Raw genomic sequence first — 17,602 nt, 5'->3', positions numbered from 1 at the left:
CATCCGCCACTGCTTCTACAATTTTGCACTTTACGTATTTACGTTTCCATTATCTCCATGAGTAATTTCTTTTATTTTGTTGAAAGCCTTTAAAATGTGCTGATTCGTCTGCATGCTTATTCATGCTTTACTCCGTTTTGTAAATTTATTCATTTTAGCAGTGACAATACTGACAATAAATATGACAATTTAAATCATTGCCAACTGTCGAATTTTCAGTTATTTTGTAAAAAAATCTAACAAAAAAAAAGTTCCAGTTAGTTCATCATTACAAAAATGAATGCATTATATATACCATTCACGATGTTTTGGCATAAGGGGAGGCTATGATTTCATTTTTTAACGTTGGATACATGTTTGATTTCTGTCATCTCTGCTGTCACGAAAGTGCCTGACATGCGGACCTATCAAAATGAACGTAACATGTTGCCGAATTTACCGTAATCATAATTAAGCGACTTTAAGACGTATTGATGGTGTTTGTATTAGACTGCAGAACATATTTTCAGTAAGTTATAATGAAGTCAAGTTTTTTTTGTGTATAAATTGATTCGTAGGTGAGTACAAGAAAAAAATGTAACACGGATAGTGAAGGAAGAAACAACGACCCAATTGAAATGGCACAGGGGTTTTGTAAGACCTATTATAACTTCCCGATAGAGTTGTGAATTTATGGCTTGAGTCTATTTTGAAATGCACTCCCGAAATTTGCCAATATTTTTGTAGATATTGGAAAGAACTTATTTCGGAAGATTGGGCAAAATTAATGTGAAATCTTTCATTTGAAAACGTTTTTCCTTTAATAATTTCATTAGGAGAATCTGACTCGGAATTTGATTGGGATTTTGAAGCAGGTAATGATGATCCAGAATTTTCTAATGAAATTATGGAAGTTGAATAGTTTTGTTCTTTTTTGTCATAGACGATGGATGTGTAAATATTTTGCAGAAAGATTCGAATAAAGTAAGGCTTAATAAGTAGGTACAAGATTTTATACAATCTAGTTCTAGGAATGTTTTGGTTAAAATGAAAAATTCATTGAGAAGTTACTAACTGGTTGGTTAAGACACTGTATAGGTGGGTTATCTAAGTGGTGCATAAATTAACAGGAGCCACTTCGTCTTTCGGTCCCGGTCCCTACTATTCTGAAGTTTGTTCAAGTCAGTTTCCTGTTTTGGTAAATTGGATTAAAAATGTGTGAGTATTGTTATATTGCAAACTAGTAAAACTGACAACAATGCACTTGACAATGACGCAGTTTATAACCTCAAACTTAGAAAAACATAACCTAATTCAACAGACAGCTTTACTGCCAACTTAAATGCACTTTTTCCATGGCCTCCCCTTATGCCAAAACATCGTGAATGGCATATATACAGAGTGATCAACAAGAATCCAAATCAGAGCAAGCGTTGCAAGTTATCGGTCACGTCGTAGCAAAATCATATGCACATAAGCGGTGAAAACATGGGCGTAGACAATTTATGGTCTCAAACGCTATTTAATAAAAAATGATACCTTATGAATTTTAGACGTTGGAATTATAATTGTGCATTTTATTATTATTATAAGATAAGGGAAACAATTTATAAGATTAACAAGGGCAACATTTTACATTTGTAAGAGTAAGTAAATTATCATCTTTATTGCCAAACGCGACGCCACTGGTACGGAGATGCTTCGTTGAAATGTCACATTTCAAAATCCAAGGTTGTTGTTGACAATTTAAGTGATTTAACCTAGAAAACAAATCTTCGATTTCGGCAAAGTTTACAGACGTTTATTGAAGTTGTAAGCAATAATTATCCCAGAATAAGTTGTAAAATGGGTTTTACCATTAAAGAGAAGGCATTTTTATTAGATTATTTTCGAAAGAGGGTGAAACAAGAAAATGAAGACTGGCCTTACTTTGTACCCCCTTACACCGAAGAATTTCAAGCCAGATGTCCGAACCTGATGGTATTGGTTATCAACAAGTTTATCAATGTCTTAAAATTATAGTGCCTAATTTTAGCACATCATAATCCATCATTAAGAAGAAGTCAGGTCAGTCCTTAGTTCAAATTTTAGAAATGGTGCAAAATGTTCGACAAATTATCAAGGAACATCCCTCAACTTTCATAAGGCGTTTAAGACAGCAAGTTAAATTGTGTTATGGCACTTATCAGAAAATTTTTAAGAAGGATATTAATTTGTTTCCCTTTGTGTGTTGCAAGAAATAAAACCCACACATTACCTTAAACAAATTGACAGATTCATAACGGTTTTTGAAATTATGAGAGGCGAGTTTGATTCTGTCTGGACCACAATGGAGAACATTTTGAGCAGTTTTTGTGAAAACTTATTTTTTGACCTTGGAGTAATTTAAATGTTTTAAACATTGCTAGAAAAATACGAGTAAGTTCTCAATTACCCAAAAATGAGAGAATAATAACTTTTACACTTACAGAAAATAACAAAACAAAGAATTGTGAAAAATAATAATTTTTAAAATTTTGTAACTCAAGATTGTGCCTTATGAAGGAATTTTGTGTAACTGTGTGTTTTTTCCCTAATCAATAATAAATAATAATTAATTATAACTTGCTTTTAAATCTATTATTCATGAATTACAAAAAATTTATAAAGGCAATTAATAATAGATTTTTGAGAGGTAGGCAACCAACAAAACGAGTGTTTACAGCAAGTAAATAAAAGCGGCTGATCCATGATAGAAATACGTTTCGATAAAACAAAAGATGAGGTAGCACTCTTGATTTGGTTTCTTGTTGATCACTCTGTACATATAAATGTTGAAAAACAGCGAACCCAAAACTGATCCCTGCGGAACTCCGGAATCCCGCCTAAAAAAGTAAGATGTGAAACCATTCAAGTATACATATAAATACCGGTCCTGTAAGTATGACTGAAGGAGTAACCGCAGATTATCTGAGAAACCAAAGGAATCGAGTTTTTTTAACAAAATATCGTGATCTATGCTATCAAATGCACTCGAAAAGTCCGTATAAACCACATCTACCTACCGTCGTTCATTCAGAGCACCACTAAGAAATTCAGTGATGGTACACATATTTGTTACAGACTCCCAACAAATCCATGCTGACAGCAGGATATCATTGGATGCACATTAAACTTAAAAAATTAAACAGTAGATGCTCAAAGCCTTTCGCAAAGTTAGGGATAATTGAGACAGGCCGGTAGTTAGATATGTATTTCCTTACACCCTTCTTGTAGATCGGACAAATTCTAGAATATTTCCATTTTACCGGAAATTGACAGGACTTCAGAATTAAATTGAAAATTATTGTTAACGGTTGTACACAGGTACAATGGCCAGCAAAAAAAATTAGCCATCATTTAAATGTCAGTGTCAAAAAAGCATTAATTACACATTTGGATTTTGACGTAACACAAAAGTGATGGCTAATTTTTTTTGCCGGCCATTGTACAGTCCCATATCAGGAATGCCGGCACCTGATCATAACCCTGGGTCATATTCGATTTCATCCTCTAATTCCAAGCGCTTTATGTGCTGCTTGATGCCGCAAAAAAAACATCCAACACATTTATCAAAGTTCCTCAGTGCTATGTTGCACACACCGCACGCCAGCATCCTTTAAAGGATCACAGAGTCTATTAGAAGAACCAAAGGCAAACAAATACAGGGTCTCTATAAATAATTGTCGGGTCCAGCCAGCCATGGAAACTTGTCAAATTTTGAATGTGCCGCTTTGTTCGGCAAATAATGAATGTCACATTTTCAGGTTAGGTTGTTGGCTTTTAACCAGAGACAAGTTTCAACTGTGCTTTACTCTTGCTAACATTAATGTATTTATCATTTAATATCAACACCAACAGAGGAACAGTTATTACCCCCATCGTTCGGCCACACACTGTACAGGAATTGGTATGAGAACAAATCCAAACGGATAAATATTGAGAACACCTTGTCCCCGTATACCACAATACAATACTTGATACTGCCTTTTTGTCTGCTTTAGTGCTTTCACATTTCTTGTTTTATGCTAGTGGTAAATACGACCTCGACTAAATTGTCGAATATGGTATTGACTCCCATTTTTTCTTCCAATATAAATAACAATGTTTTTCATAACAAATAAGTCTTACTGGTTTTTCAATAAAATCAAATGTATTCAACAACATAATTTACAGCACTAAATAGCGATAACAAATAGGTACTGTTTTATAAAATAGATTGAGAATGTCCCCCATTAACTTCTAAACACTTGACAATTCTTCATTTATTTTCAAAAATATTTTGCAGCATTTCTTAGTTAAGGGCACAGCAACACTGCTATCCACAGTTCCACACACCAATTTTCAAAACATGTAAAGGAGTCTCTACAAATTGGTGTGGATTCTCAGCACTCCAAATTATGAAATTGAGGTGATTTTCAAACTGAATACATTATTAAACACAACTTTGATAATCTACAGGTTGGAGTTCTTGTACAACACTAATTTTATAAAGATGCTGTTGTAGCCTATTTTTAATGATTTTGTGACAAGTGCATCGTGGTACACCAGATTGTTGAGATAAAGAGGCTATGGATATCTGCCGGGTCTTTTCCACCATTTCTTTCAAATCCTCGAGTATTTCATCAGATACTGGTGGTCATCCTAATGATTTACCCTTGCTAATTGTTCTGATCGTTAAAAATCTGTTCACAATGTTGTTCAGATATTTTGATGGAATTCATTTTTACAAACAGATAATTCCCCATTACTAAACCTTCCATTTCGAAAGTAAAAAACACCAATGAACGTGTTCTGTTCAACAGACTACACCATTGTAAAGAAAATAAAGCTAAAATAAAACATAAACATTAAAGCATATAGTATTTTTATCTTCCTAAGGAATTTTGGCTTAAGTCATAAATAAACCGAACAAAGACCCTACTTAAAGAAATTTATTGTGATATTGTACCTGTCAATCACTAGCCGGCCTCGGAGAAAAAAATTACCTGGGGTAAAGTAACGCTTAAGGTATAAGATTATATGGCCCTTTAAAAGTATTTGACCGGAGATAAACGTCCCTTTTGTCGCAATTGCAGTAGGCGGTCAGCCCAACCATAAATCATGCTTCAAGCAATTCTCTGTTGTGAATTCCAGAGCCGGCCTCAAAACAAATGCGTACCGATGAAATTATATTTATTTATTAAATATTACAATACTATTACAAATCATCTTTACTGTTTTCAAGACACAAAGTACTAAAGGGAATTTCGTTACAATCACAAAATTTACAATAAACATCAAAAACATGTTCTATCACAAATTTTTAATCCCTGCCCTGACTCAAGGAAAAGGGATGCAGCTGCACGAGCCGAGACGACCATCTCAACGCCAATATTGGTTTCCATTATTGGGATAATTTTAGTGCTGCCATATAATCTTATACCTTAAGCGTTACTTTAGTACTCAAAATATTTGTCGGAGACCCTCTAGTGATTGACAGGCACAATATGACAATAAATTTCTTTAAGTAGGGTCTTTGTTCGGTTTATTTAGGGTTTAAGTCAGAATTCCTTAGGAAGTTACAAGCACTATAACCTCACAAATTTTGCCAGTGTATTTACCTCTAAAAGCGGACGTACTTGCAATTTTTTGTGAAAAATACAGATTTTTGGTGTATATTAACTGTGATTAACTGCGATAAAACGGATATAAGGAACCAAAACTCGACTGACAAGCGCAAACGAAACGTCAGTCACTAATGTCAGAAGTGACCGTGAAAACGAACTAGAATTTGGCATCGGTTTCAAAAAAGCGGAACAGTAAAATTTTTTTCCAAGGCTGGCTTGACCAGACGATCATTTATAGAGACCCTGTATAATCGCTAAATGAAATCACAATAGATTAGAAAACTCAAGAGAGCAGAGCGTGAACACAACCGCGCACCTCACACGAAAAGGAGTTAGGAGTACTATGGCGGACAAAAAATTTTGAACGATCAAATTTTGGCATATCAAAAAATGTCATTGTAAGCTGCCCTTTACTGTTATTATGACGTTTATAAATTAAATCGAAAAATTGACGGTTTGAAGTAAACGTCTATCAAGTTTATAATAATAATTTAGTGATACAATGCCAGCCGTATCTGAATTTACTAAAGCCAAAATAGTAACCCTTCACCAGAGGGTATATCGTATGAGTAAATTTCGACGAATTTAAGGTTATCGAAGGGCACTATCCATGCCATTATGCGGAAGTGGCAACACACTGGGACGGTGGTCCGGCGTCCAGGTTCTGGAAGAAGGCGGGTGTCTTCCGTGGAACAGAACGAGGCACCCCCGAACTATCATCGAAATCTGTGCCTGTCCATGAGGAATAGATTGCTCTTGGTGGTACAACAAAATGGAGCAATGATCAAATATTGACTTCTTCAGTTTTACTTGTAAGGTTTTTTTTAATTTTAAATTTAATAAATAAATGTTATAATTTGTTAGTATTGTGGATTGATCTCTACTTTGAATTTTTTGATATTTGCGTACCAAAATACAACCTGTTGGGTCGTTCTGTCTTGACGTAAATAGAACTAAATTTGGTTTCATCTATGATGAAGACATTCCTGATTTTGTGTTGATGCTAAACCTCTAAGAACTAGATAGGTACGTATTTACATTCTGCACCACTCGATAGCCTAGGGGCTGCAGCGACTTTCGCAATTTCGAAGGCAAAGACGAAACGATTAAGATTCATCCACGTTCACCATTCGTGAGCCGACATAGGCACACCAAAATTTTTGTGTTAATCTATGATTGACTAATCTGTCACTGGTGACATGACAAGAAAGGCAAAAATAAAAAATGAGGTTAGTTGACCATAGTACCTGTTATGTTATGTTTGGTAAATGTCAAATTTGTATATTTAGTTATATTCAACTTTGCATGTATATTATCTAAAATAACGAATATGAAAATTTACCTTTTTCCACGCTTTCCACTCTTTTCGTGGCCCTATGGTACTATTGAGCGTCCCCCCTGTAATTTCCACAAAGCTTCTCCATCTTTTTTGGAGAAGCTTGCCCGACCTTGAATTTGACAATTCATATCTATAATGGATGTCCTGTAGAGAACTTCTTGGAGATGATTTTCAAAGCATACCTATTTTTTTTGTAATTTTTTACAAATCCTTTTAGACCAAATTTCTCAACTTACATTGATATGCAAAAAAACAGTGTGTACAAATAATTATTTTGAAATTTGTCCGAATTTTCCAACTTGCCTTTGTAATTGTCCCGAACTTTTTTTTTCCGAAAACTTTTCCCATAACGAACAAAATGAATTGTTTTAATTTAATTTGATTTAATTTTTCTCCAAATCTTCCAGATTTTTCTTTCAATTGAAAACATTCAATTGAGCTAAATATTTCGATCCCGGGAGCATATTGAACAAAAAAAAAAAAAAAAGAATCAATGAAATATGTCGTTCCTATCGTCAGTTATGATCGCGAGTGCATAAAAAAATTATAACTTGCAGTTTATCCGAATTTTTCGACTTCCTTCGGAATTGTCCCAAATTTTTTTGCTGAAAACTTTTCAGAATGAAGCGATTTTTTAAAAAGCTTAGCCAGTCGCCCCATGAGATACGTTAATGTTTGACAAAAAATATAGTAGCATACCTTCACACATCAAACTGTGGAAAAATAACGTAAGTGTGTTTAGCGATCTTTACCATTGGTTAGCCAATTACTACCCAACAGCCTGAAACGATCCGGATTAAAATTTGACGGCGGAACGCAACTAGTATGTGACCGTTCGCACAAATCAGAACCCAATAACGGACTTCAATGATAAAAAATGTTTTTGTCTAAAATTTCATGATTTTCTTTGCTCATGGGAAACGACGATCTTGAATCTTTAAAAAAGGGTCACATTGGTAAATTAACTCCTGATACATTTTTTTTAAAGCAAAGTACCAAAACATTAATTAGTCTAATACATTAGTATGTAAAGTCCATTCAAAAATCAAAAAACCACCAACGTCGCATTTTCCTTGATAATTAGAATTACTATCGGCAACGCTGTTTAGTGTAAAATTTAGTGAGAATTGTAATTTTGAGGATGTGTTTATTAAATGTCTTGTTTTTCTGGGCATGTTTAAGTAAAAATAAAAAGAATCAATAAATAAATGAAACGTGCTGCTAATAAAACAATATGAATTGAATTCAAAGCAATTGAATTTTATCTTGAATCAAATAAATGTCATAATTTTTTACAGTTACCAACATAGTATGAAAAAATATCTACCTAGGGTTTTTTAAATTTTACCAACCTAAAGCAACAGGTGGTGGTTTTTTGATTTTTGAATGGACTTTACATACAGTATTTATTTGAAACCCAGGTAATTAAATACCTGTTATATATTAGGAATGTTCAAACTGGCAAATTAGAAAGACGTTTTGGAAAATACAGACAACTGAACGGTTCACATTTCCATATTTCTGTGACACAAGTTCTAGAATCGAAAAAAAAATAAAAGACTTCTCAACGATTTGCAATAATACGATAACGGATGTACTATTGGGAGCATAGAATTTCGGGCAGCAATTTATACGTCATTTTAAAAAACCCAATATAATTAGTCTAAGCTTTGTTGTCATAAATGTCATAATAATTAATTTTGATTGAACTTCTAAATAAACTGTCACAATTATTTTACATTTTAGTTATTGATTTTCAAAGTTTAATAAAAGTCTGTTCAGTTTTCAGAAAATCACATCTTAGCACTTGCAACTTTTCAGGATTGATGAATACAATTTGTCAAAATGACATGTGACAATAATAGATATTAAAATGAGGTTATTAATACGTCTAGCACCTAGAGCCTATTTCACATCTTATATCAGTCAAATTTCAGTCAAGTCTGCCCGAAATTCCGTGCTTCCAATAGTACGTTACCGGAACAAACTCTGTGAAAAGAACTGAAATATATTCAAATTTACTTCTTTAAAAAAAATTGAAAAATACCCGCAAATTTGCATGCCAATTACCTGAAAACTGGGAAAATTGGGTTACTTACCGATCTTGCATTCCGACGCCGATTCCAGGTGGACAGTATGATCATCACCAAGCAGCTGAAAAAAAAATTCAAAATTATAATATTTTGAGATATTAGTACTTTGTGTTATTAGAATTAAAAGAGGTCCTTTTTTGGCGGCCAATTGGTTTGCATAGCGAGGCGAACCGTAGCGTAGCCCAGCTAGTCCAAAGACTTGGGAAACCTTGCTTACTAATTAATTCACTATGAAAAAATTCTTTATACTGAGGTTTGTATGCATTTTTTAAATCTAAAAATAATTGCATTCACACAGACTGTTCCCATAACTTGTAACAAAACAAACGTGTATTGTTTGTTAATGGAACACATGTATATTGTACTACCTTTTACTCGCGGCTTCGCCCGCAAATTTTTTACGTGAAAATACCGGGATATCAAAAATTATCTTGGTCAAAGGTGGTCATGGATTTTTAAATAATTGTCGAAGCATTTGTGTCAATCATTTTTTGAATGTCAAAATCTGAATTTTTATGCATGCCTTACAAATTGTGTTGGTGTGTTTGACGAAACTGGCTCTGCGACTCAAAAAAAAAACATGGAACAAAACCCTACAAAACACACGATATAATAAGTTGAGACGGATGTTTTCCAATCCATGACCACCTTTGACCAAGATAATGATATCCTCGTACAATCGGCAACGTCATGCGTTCAAATGAAAACCTGGGCTGAGTAGTTGTTGAAAAAGTAAACCATTTAGAACAGTGTAATGTTTCAATTTCCCGCCGTTTGACACGAATACCAATTGTTTAATTGTTTATGTTTAATCCTCACATAATTGAATATATGGGGTGATCCAATTTTTTTTTAAAGTGCTCTAGCAACTTTATTTCTTGTCCGATTTCAATAAGCGATATATCAAATGAAAAGGCGTTTAAGGGACTATGAACTGCCATATAATATTTAATTTTTAAAGAAGCAGTTTAAGTGGGGTGATATTTAACTTTCTTATTTTAAATTGTGACATATGTTTTTCATTACTTATTTTTAAACTCACTATTTTTCTAAACATTGCTGTATAAAAATATTATTTGTTTATTGAAAAGTTTTGAAGAAATAGAAATGTTTAATAAATAATAATTGAGACATTTTAATGAAAAAGCAAATAAAATCTAGTTTATGGTTATGCTTTTTAATGAATGTAATGAGTGAAAGAAATTAAAAATTGTCAAATTGACAGGAGCATAAAATAACCACAATGTAACCAAGAATAAATAAACGTGCCGTTTATTTTTTTGTTTTTTTCTGTTTCTGTCGTTTTAGTAGAGAGAAAGCAAGGAAGGATAACCTCGGGAGGAACTCGTCGGTTGATAAGGGTTGTGCAGGTAAAGAAGTGACCGCCGGGAGGAACTCGGATACGCCCAAAAACACGTACCGTTTAAAATTTTGGTTAACTTGTAAATTTTGGTTAGGTAACTCAAAAGTTAACCCACGACTGAAATACCGGGCCTTAGCAGTACGTTGTTAACTAGTCATTAAAATATCAGGTAAAAATGTTTTTAAAAAATCAATCTTCTTTTTTGTGGAAGATATGGACTTATTTGTTTCACTAAGGCCCGGTTGTATAAAGCGATGTCAATTCGTTGTTAAAGTTAACACGATGTTAACTAAGCTTTCTGCAACCGGGCCTAAATGTGGCAACATTTTAAAAATATGTATCCTAAGGGCTCCCACACACTAGCAACTTTTGTTATAGGCAACTAAATAACAAGTGTTCAATTGAGTTGTTCATCAAGTTAGCTATGACTGTATTTTTTAAGAGACAACAACATCGTAAATTAAGTTGGTTAGACAAAGATTGCGACAAAAATCAAAGCCAATTTGATATTGAATGTTAGCTTAGTCACCGAAAAGAACGAGCACCGCTCACTGGCAACTTAATATGTAGTTGCTTATACAGATCAGTTTTAACACAGGGATTTTGTAGAAAAAAGCAACTAAACAATCGCCGGGTGCAAGGCGCTACGTTAGAACAAACCTGGTTCGTTTACCGCCAACAGTTTCCTTGTAAAATAGGACAAGTTATTAGTAGAGCGTGGATTTCTAGATATTATGCCATACGTGATTTTTAATAGCAGGGTAATTTTAAGTTCATATACCGGGTGATTCAGATTGGTATTCGCGCCCCTACATCTTTTTTGTTTTAAGAAAAAATTATAGCAAACCATATATATTTGTAAATCGCTTGTGAAACTACAATAGATGATGTTGTCAAATCTTCTCTACGATGACATATGTCAAAGTTTAAGACAGTCAACTTTTTTTTTTAAATTGTACACCATACATTTCTTAGCCTATTCTTGTAAAGCTTTTTTTTCTACATTTGAATGTGTAAAAAAAGTTGACACTTACATCAGAAAAAAATCGAGAAAAAAAACTATGATTTAATTTATTCGAAAGCGTTATATTCTAAAAAGAGCTAGTTAGCCAAACATTTGTAAATTCGCATTGTGTTGGTTCCTTGAATGTCACTATTTACAAGACTACCACGTATCCAAAAAATAAAATTATTTGACCTTGTTTGTTTTCAGCCTCGGGTGCGCCTCGGCCAGAAAACTGAGACTCGGACGAAATACCAAATCCATACTGAATTTACTGCTAAATTTGCGTTATGTTGGTTCCCTGCATCTCACTATTTTAAGAATTACATAGCTAAAAAATAAAATTATTTGACCGTGAAATACCCAATCCATCCTGAATTTATTTTATTCGAATATTAGAATTTAGACATTCGAATTTTAATAGTCAGCTATTCAAATATTCGAATAATTCGAATATGATTCCCAAGACTCATCATGTCATTCATGCACTATCAAAATTCAACTACGTACATACATACATATTTTCATCGTGTATGCATTCAAAGCGGTATAGTCAGGAAGAAGTTAGGTTTCGAAGCCAGATGTTATCATCGTTATTTATTTAAATGTAGGTTATAACATAGCTATTTATTTAAATGTAGGTACTTTAATAATTGACGCTATTAATGTCAAAATTCAATTGTCTCCATGGCTAACTAGCTTTTTTTAGAAAATAACACTTTCGAATAAATTAAATCATTTTATTTTTTTTCTCGATTTTTTTCTGTCAACTTTTTTTAAACATTCAAATGTAGAAAAAAAAGCTTTACAAGAATAGGCTAAGAAATGTCATCTACTGTAGTTTCATAAGCAATTTACAAATATACAGGTGTCTCAAAAATGGCGCCCAATCTCCTAAGGATCTTAAAGAATAGTCTGGGAAGGTAAATCTCAATACAAAATTTGATCGGACCAACAGATTTTGTATAACTTGCTCTTAAATATAGTAATTTCAAAGAGATGCATCTCCTTTATTACCAAATTTTACAGCTGAATTATAAATTACTTTACAATGTTACTTTTTCCAAGACCCCTTTAGGTAGTGGAACAACACCGAAGTCATTCTTTTTAGAGTAATGACCTACCAAAATACGCTAAAATAACAGTGGCAACATTGACCTCAAAAGAGAATTGGATTAGTTGATTGTGCATACCAACCAATGTTGCCAAATTTGTTTATTTTAAAATATGCATAACTTAGAAAATAGCCAAAGGTAAAAAAATTCACAACGAAATTGAACTCAACTCTTCAAATAGTTTAACCCTCAAAAGATTGGGCGCCATTTTTGAGACAACCTGTATATGGTTTGCTATACTTTTTTCTTAAAATAAAAAAGATATAGGGGGGCAAATACCAATCTGAATCACCCGGTGTATATCATTTGTAATAAATGGAATCATTTGATGAATTTTTTTTTGTGCCTATTTGCTTATTTTTCATTTTTATGCATATTATTTTTTTTGGTACTTTTTATGTGCTTATTTTAATAATTTTGTTGCACATTTAGGCAAAATCGATAAATTAACCTCAGTTTCAGGAAAGGCAGTTTTGCCATTTTTTTTTGTTCTACTCATATTTAGATGCTTATTTTAATAATAATTTCGTTGCATATTTACACAGTAAAAACGATAAATTATACCCGGTTTCAGGAAAGGCAGTTTTGCCAGCCGAAGGTGTTCTTAGAAATGTTGGGAAGCTTCTTTCAATATGTCGATGAGCGTGCGCTGACTTTTGTATCGATGAGGCCGCTTTTTTAATCTTTTTCATTTTCCATGTCTAAAATTAAACCTACCGTGGACAAATTATACAAGGCCATTCGGAGTGAAATTAGTATTTTGTAGATTAATTGCGAAAAAAGTACAATAAAACGCAGAACTTAAAAACAAAAACTGCAATTCACCAACAAAATTTACGAAAAGTGAGACAAGTATTCAACAAACGTTGTTAGAATCCATAACTGCTGCACACATATTTCTTCCAATATACCCCTTACACAACTAAATGACACGATATTTGAATTTTTTTACAAAAATACACCAGCAGGCACATTCTCGCAGAATCAACTATTCAAAAGAATTATGTAGATCTAGTGTACAAAGATGTATGTACTTGCTTCTTGGTGAAATTAAGAAGACAGTGGAAAATACGAGATGAAGGATTTAAACTTTTACTATAAATATCTTAAATTTTAAAGGGTTTTTTTTGGATGGCAATGTTATTTCTAAATTTAAATATGCTCCAATTACTAGTGTAAAAGTAGAACGAAGTTTCTCTCCATTTAAAAATATGTTAATCATTCAATAATTAGTTCTTTCAAAAACAAAAAATAATTTAATTGTAAATTAATAGGCATTTTTGTAGTATTTTTTTATAAAAATATTATATTAAATTAATTGAATGGTTTTTATGAATATTTTGTTCAAATCTGACAAACTGTGTCGTTTGTATTTTGCTAAATATTTAACCACTCATAACTTTATAATAAGCTTATTTCAGTTTTCATGCCATTTTATATGCTTTTTTTACAAATTTTTAAAACTTTTTTAAGCGCTTATTTTGGAATTCTTTATGCTTAAAAATCCGCGCTCTAGTTATTAGTTGCTTCGATTTAAAAATCGCCCGTAGGCGAGGTTACATTGCACCCCAAAAGCTACTAGTGCGCAGGGGTCTAATAGTCTGGAAATATTTCATTTTTGTTGTATCCATGGAAATAAAAAAGAAAAATCAAAGCCATGTTGTCATACGTTATTTGAGGTAAAACCGACGTAAAATCACTTCTTGCAAATACTGGAAATAATGAAGTAAATAATTGTAAACCTGATCACAATCATACTGAATTATTATGCCACTGGCTAGTAAAAGACAAATAGTAAGATCTTTTTTAATATTTAAAATAAACGAGATCAAAGCTGTACCTTTTGAGTCCCCATATCTTCAAATCTATTAGGTATAGAATTTTTCAATTATTTTTCTCATTATTTTCTAACGTGAGTTGATCATTGCCCCCGTTGAGTTGTTCCAAAAAAAAAAGGTTACAAACCTTTATCCTAAAATACATTTATCCAGAGATCAAATAAATACACCCTTTTCACGTGAAAAAGGTTGAATAAGCCTAATTGACAATTGGAGTAGGTACACTTTTATGAATGACTTCAAATACATATGATACTAACTCAAACATTATCAAAATCTAAGTACAATCGCGGCCATCCAAAAGTGAACGATAGCTTGCGAAAATTTCCGTATTTTTCGTTACATTAAATCAGGCTGTATTCATTGGCGTTCGTGCAGCAGGCGTTACTATTTTAATAATAAAAAGTTGTAATAAATAATGTTTAATAAAAATGAGACTGAGAAGTAATTAATACATTATTAAAGTGAAAGTAAACTTTAGTAAAGAAACCTTTCCAATACCTATTCGCATGGGCCTCTCAAGCCTGTTTTCTTGCCAACCCCTCTTTATATTGAAGATGCAATGTAATTCTCTCGCCACAGCAGCCAACGACCAATTTTCTTCTAGCTTTACAATAGCCCTAGCTGTCTGCATCGGAGTGAGATGTGGCATTTAAAAAAAAAATAGTTTTAATAATTTTTTTATCGCTAGTGTCAAACTTTGACATTTAAGGACGCCTATGATTTAAAGTAAAAATCAAACTATAAAAAAAAACGTTCACTTTTGGATGGCCGCGATAGTACTTAAGAAATCAACTTGTTTTGTTTATTTTTTTACATAAGTATCGGGTGTTTTTTTAAATTTCACCTGACAGCAGGCGTTGAAGAGTCGATTGTAACGCACTATACGGATAACGGATCAGCTGTTTAAATCTTACGTTTTACACGAGTGGTGTGTTCACAGTCGACTCTTCAACTCCTACTTTGAGGTGAAATTTTAAAAAACAACCGATAGAATTGCTTAAGAAATTGATTGTAAAAAAATTAAATTAAATTCCTATCACCAAATTCCTTTTGTACAATTTAATGAAAAAGCAGCTTTGCTAACAATATCGCGCGTTCAAATAAAATCCTGGGTTGAGTGGGCGTTGGAAAATTAGACCGTTTAGAACAGTGTAATGTTTGAATTTCCCGCGGTTTGACACGAATGACATTTGTTTTTGTTTAATAGGGAACATGAACATGTTTGTTTTTAGCAAATGGTGCTCTTAGATATTTGCTTCAAGAATAGCAATCGTTAAATTATTCTATTTTTAATGTAAAACATTGCAAAGAAAAAAAAAGAAAGATTTTTAGCTCTAAATTTTAGGTTACCTATAGTGAATTTTTTTTAATAAACAATTGTCAGTGTCAAAATGAAGTAAAAAACCATACTGTACCACCCTAAAATTTGTACATATGGACCAGCTGTATAACAATTTGACACCAAATCATGGTTAAGGTTATGTTCACTTCACTTCCCGTCCCTTTCTTCCGTGAATTCATTTTCAAAACAAACTTAATGAGAAATCAGGAGAAACCTTTTCGAATTTGAAATAAACTCTCGCTCGTTCGGGCGCAGGCTCAGTTACATAAAAAAATGTTGACACTGAATGTGGCCAATCGTATTATCATGAAAATCACAGTTTGGCTCATACCAACAAGACAACGTTTTGACAATTGTTTATTAAAAAAATTCAACTATATCAACATGCTCCAATTAACCTACGCTTTAAAACAGCACAAGAATTGACGGTTTCCAACCCCTTGGCAGCCCGGGATTTTATTTGAATTCGCATAAATGTTGTGAAAGCCGTGAACGTGGATAAGCCGTGAATAAGATAATTTACAAATTACAAATAAACACTCAGGGGTAAATTCACGATGAGTTTCGTGAACGTTAACGAAACTGCAAATACAACGCTTCAACAATTCAGTTGTCGTGGTTTTCAATTTGCAATGTCTTATCGAGCCTTATCGAGCCCTTAATAAATAAATTACAATTGACAAATTTATTAAAATTTAACATAAAATAACATTTTTAATTTACAATGCGAAAATTTCCGATAATAATGCGGAATCTGGAAAAGTGCCCCGAATGCTTGCAGCGTTTCCACGTTGAATGGCAAGGGAAATCCTCTCAAAAAGGAATTTCTTAGATTTTGAATCCCCTGATTCCGCGATAAGACGGTCTCCGATGACATTAATAAAATAATTACAATTGTTTTAATATTGTTAAAACGATTTAATTTAAAATTTATTTTTGGAAAAGTACTCATTGTTAGCTGAAAAAAAAGTTCCCAATCAGTCGAATAACAATGTAAAAAAAAACGCCGAAAACCGAACGAATTTTATTTGGAACTAGCTGACCCGGCGAACTTCGTACCGCCTCAGAATCAATAAATGTTGTGTTAACTTATTAGCTGAATTGAATTAAGTTTTTTTATTAAGATAAAATGAATAATCAAAATGAAGGAGATTATTGGTATTCACGTATGGTATCACATGTGCAAATGTGATTAACTCCGATGAATTTACGACAATTCATTGATAGAGTACTGAAAAATTAAGTTTTTTCGGTAAATTCATTTGCAAGAAATGAGAGTATAATGAGCAGTAGAGCAAATTGCTGTGTCCCGAGTTGTAACTAACTATACAGTGAATTTTTTATCAATGAACCATAGGAATTGACATGGTGTAAACTTTATTTCATGTCCGAAAAATAATTTTGAAATTAGCAATTGTCGCGAAATAAAGTTTATACTTTATACAATGTAAATCTCTATGGTTCATTGATAAAAAAATTCACTGTATAAAAATAATCCAGAATTAACAATCGCCATAAACGGATTGAATATTTTAATGAGTTTGGTTGGGATGCAGTCAACATCTGATGGGAAGAAAATATGGAAAATTAAATTAAAAATTGGAAAGAGAATTACTAAGCATATGCGTGTTTGTTGGAAACATTTTGTAGATGAAGATTTTGTTCCACTGGTTTGTTGGTTTGATGGTTTGGACGAACTGTTCACTTGTTTGATAGTTTCAAGGTTAGGTATACCGCACAGCAATAAATGTTCAACCCTAAAACAGCTTCCCCCGTGACGTAGCATTACTTGGAGTAGCATTTAAATAATTACAGACAGTTGACGTACTTAAATGCATAATTAATTATATACAGATGCGATACACTGAATATGTGAATAAGCCCATTTCTAGCGTTAGCC

General features: G+C 32.8%; 1 long non-coding RNA gene across 6 annotated transcripts; it reads left to right on the top strand.

Moving 5' to 3' along the window:
* The first annotated feature begins 315 nt into the window (after window positions 1-315).
* On the top strand, window positions 316-2,582 carry LOC138133341 (uncharacterized). Of its 6 annotated transcripts, XR_011160336.1 has the most exons (5): window positions 317-508; window positions 558-854; window positions 923-963; window positions 1,011-1,959; window positions 2,015-2,582. It is a non-coding gene; the product is annotated as an uncharacterized lncRNA (long non-coding RNA). The 6 variants fall into 6 exon arrangements; XR_011160334.1 differs by having other exon boundaries at window positions 316-508; window positions 923-1,959; XR_011160335.1 differs by having other exon boundaries at window positions 316-508; window positions 558-963.
* Window positions 2,583-17,602: the final 15,020 nt, after the last annotated feature.

This window comes from Tenebrio molitor, chromosome 6 (genome assembly GCF_963966145.1).
Source record: "Tenebrio molitor chromosome 6, icTenMoli1.1, whole genome shotgun sequence".
In the NCBI taxonomy this organism is placed as follows: domain Eukaryota; kingdom Metazoa; phylum Arthropoda; class Insecta; order Coleoptera; family Tenebrionidae; genus Tenebrio; species Tenebrio molitor.
This window is presented reverse-complemented; position numbering and strand designations above follow the sequence as displayed.